The sequence below is a fragment of the Echinops telfairi genome, unplaced genomic scaffold (genome assembly GCF_000313985.2).
Source record: "Echinops telfairi isolate 266 unplaced genomic scaffold, ASM31398v2 ScPeMD7_7401;HRSCAF=8416, whole genome shotgun sequence".
In the NCBI taxonomy this organism is placed as follows: Eukaryota; Metazoa; Chordata; class Mammalia; order Afrosoricida; family Tenrecidae; genus Echinops; species Echinops telfairi.
In genome coordinates, this window is record NW_022111301.1 from 279605 (window position 1) to 283523 (window position 3919).

A 3919-nucleotide genomic window follows, 5' to 3' on the forward strand; every position below is an offset into this window, starting at 1 on the left:
ACAAAGCCCACATGGAAGAAGTACACCAGCTTGCCTGATCATGGGGTGTCAATGGGAATAGGCATCAGGAGTTTAAAAATAAACAACCTTAGCTAGAGGGGTCAAAAATAAACAATCTTATCTAGAGGGGTCAAAGTAGAGACTCAGAGCCCATCTGTGGACATTTGGATATTCCCACACAGAGAGGCTGCATGAAAGAGAAGACATATCCAGGGGGTAGTTAACACCAATGAAAAACACAAGACTCCTCAAATCCTTTAATCTTTCCTCCTCCCCACTATTATGATCTCAGTCCTACCTTGTAAATCCTGCTAAACCAGTGCACATACATTGGTGCAGAAGAGAACCTTTAATATATGGAATTCAGGACAAAACCCTCAGAAACAGCAATGAGAGTAAGAATTCTAGGAGGGTAGGGGCAGGGAATGGCAGAAGGGAGGGAAGGGGAATGGATTAAAATGATGGTGGAATAACCCCTCTTGAGGGAGTCAAACACCAGGATAGTAGGTATAGGGATAGAATGGGCATTGTGAGCTATGTATAAATATTAATAGCAATACATAACATATTAAGGGTTCATGAGGGTGGCAGGGTACATGAGGGAGGGAATAAAGAGGAGCTAATAACAAGGGCTCAAGAAAAAAGATAATGTTTTGAAATTGTTTATAGCAACATTTGTACATGTCCACCTGATATAATGGATATATGGATTCTTATAATATATGTAAGATCCCCCCAATAAAATTCTTTCTTAAAATAATAACCATAATACTTATAGGTTTCTTATACTCCTGGAATAAATTAGTAGCTTAGGGTCTAATAATTATTTGGTTGCTGTGTTAGTCTAGGTAGACTAGAGAAACAAAATTCATAAGCACTCATAATTTTAAGAGAGAGTTTTATATAAAGGGTAATTGTACATTAATGATCCCAACCCAGTCCAGTCCAAGCCCATAAGTCCGACATTAGCCCATATGTCTGACACCGATCTACAAATTCCTCCTCAATCTCACAAAACACACTCAATGATGCTGACTGCAGGAGGAAAGCAGAATCAGTGAGCTTGTAAGCACAGCGCTGGCAAAGGTCTCCACACAGCTTCTCCAGCAGCCACGGCCGCATCAGGGTAGGTCCATGTGGCTTCTCCTCAGGGATGTTTCAAAGGAAGTGAGCCTTGCAAGCTGAGACAGAGAACTAGCTGAGGCAGCCATTCACACTGGTCGGACCATCAGAGAGCAAGAGACCAGACTGGCGAGGCTCGCTGAGCCATTTCTCTCTGCCTTTAGATTAATCCCACATATGTTCATTGGCCAGGTTGGCACAATAAACCTTAACTATCACAGCTGCCATATAATGTAGTAGATCCTGTCAATTAATCAAAGAGTAAAACCAACTCTTACTTGCAAGGTTTGTTAGAAATTATTATTTTATTAGATAATTTTTCCAAAAAAAGAAATTTTGGAATATTTCATGATGAGCTAATCTCTTGTTTTCTCATATTTGACTGACATACTTTGAGCTTCTAAATTTAAATGATTAATCTCCGTCATATCTACTACTAAGTTCAAAAACTTAGTAGATACGAAAAGCATAGATATCAAAACATATGTAAACCATAGGTTTTATTTCTAAATACATTATGAATTATTTAGTAAAGATAAGTATGTAATAAATCATTCAAGAACCTCTATAAAATAGATATATATATGGCATTGGTGTATTTTAGAAGCTAAAATATTTAATGAAGTTTTTCACAAATAAGTAATATTGTAATGAATTAAAATAGCCATTTTCTTATAGCTATATTACCAACAATATAATTTTGGTAATTAGAAAATGCTCACCTGGAAGCTTAGGTTTAATTAGGAAGAATTCATTTTCATGGGCTTTTTCAGTCCCTATATTAATTCAAAATGCTGTGTTTCTTTACCTAACTTTTTTTAAGAATCTGGAAGATTTTTATTTTTAATCTCACACAGTGTGATGACTCCTTTTTTGTGTGAAGGCAATGATTTTATGTTTGACAATATAATTGTTATACATGTATACACAATGTATATACTATTTACTATATGTCTTTCTGTTCTACGAAATCAAATTGTATCAGCAAAATTACAAAACTGTTATAAAACCAGAAAATCACTATGGAGTCAATTCTGACTCATAGTAACCGTATAAGCAGAGTAGAACTTCCCTATGGGTTTCTGAGACTGTAAATCTTTACTGGAGGACACAGCCCTGTCTTCCTTCCATGAAACAGTGGTGGTTTCCAACTGCACACCTTTCCATTCATAGCCAAACCCATAACAACTACACGACCAGGGCTTCCTTCGACGCATACAATCATTTTTGACTGAATGAGTTACTTGATTTCATGTTTTTTAATTTTATTACTCACGTTGCTCACAAAACAATGCATCAAATGGGCATGTAGCTCATAGATAATATCATTTTGGCCCTGTTATATCTTAGAAATAAGAGGATGTTAAATTGAGTGGTAGAAATTCTGTTCTGGATCCTATGTGTTTTGAAGGATTACACCTGAAATTTGACTAACTCAGCAACCAACAGACATATAGAGGACTCTAAACTTGAACCTGAAAAGTCTTGAAACACGGCTTGTTGCCTTTTGTCATGTCTCATGGTTTATTTGTAAACAGAGGGAGCAAAGTGTTGATGCAGGAACTCAGAGTTCAGAGGTCTATATTTTTGTCAAAAATAAGATCAATATCATTCATTTTATGCCACTTCCTCTGGACATAATGTCTATATTTCAAATGATATTTCCACATTATACCAGTTTTACATGAACTACTTATATATAATCTAAAGCTAAGGAATCGGCTAGAATCATTAGCCTTCACTGTGTTTTCATTTTTGCCGAAACCCAACCATATTTTAGCTGTCAAAACAATTACCCTCTCTTTTTTTTCCTTTCTTTCTTTTCTTTACATGTGGCACTGAGTATTATCAAACTCCAGTCATCAAGGCAAGCTCTACTGGTGTTAGCAAAAATCCTGCCTGTTAATGTAGCACACTTCTGACACTCAGAAGTTCACAACAACTACCCTCTTAATGCCCTACAACAATACATCATTTGGCTTTAGATGTGAACGCTAGTAATGTATTAATAACTATCTTGATTAAGCATAGGTGTGTTAGTCTGGGTACTTTAGAGAAACAAATCCACAGAAACTTAAGTATGAGAGTTTTATATAAAGGGTAAGTGGCAACAAGAAAACATCACGACCCAGTGCTGCCCAAGGCCACAAGTCCAACATTAACCCATTAACCCATATGTGTAACACCAATCCACAAAGTCCTCCTCCATCTCACAAAACAGACACAATGATGCTGACTGCAGGAGGAAAGCTGAGTCAGTGAATCTGTAAGCATCTCAGTGCTGGCAGAGGTCTCCACATAGGTGCTCCAGCACCCAGGGCTGTATTGGAGTAAGTCCATATGGCTTCTCTTTGGTCCCCACTATTATGATCTCAGTCCTACCTTGTAAATCCTGCTAAACCAGTGCACATACATTGGTGCAGAAGAGAACCTTTAATATATGGAATTCAGGACAAAACCCTCAGAAACAGCAATGAGAGTAAGAATTCTAGGAGGGTAGGGGCAGGGAATGGCAGAAGGGAGGGAAGGGGAATGGATTAAAATGATGGTGGAATAACCCCTCTTGAGGGAGTCAAACACCAGGATAGTAGGTATAGGGATAGAATGGGCATTGTGAGCTATGTATAAATATTAATAGCAATACATAACATATTAAGGGTTCATGAGGGTGGCAGGGTACATGAGGGAGGGAATAAAGAGGAGCTAATAACAAGGGCTCAAGAAAAAAGATAATGTTTTGAAATTGTTTATAGCAACATTTGTACATGTCCACCTGATATAATGGATATATGGATTC

The 3919-nt window shown here is 37.3% G+C and overlaps 1 non-coding gene across 1 annotated transcript; it reads right to left on the bottom strand.

The window, feature by feature from the left end:
* Positions 1–2950: 2950 nt before the first annotated feature.
* Positions 2951–3118, bottom strand: LOC115871769. The gene has a single exon (XR_004047472.1). It is a non-coding gene; the product is annotated as a small nucleolar RNA SNORA62/SNORA6 family (small nucleolar RNA).
* Positions 3119–3919: the final 801 nt, after the last annotated feature.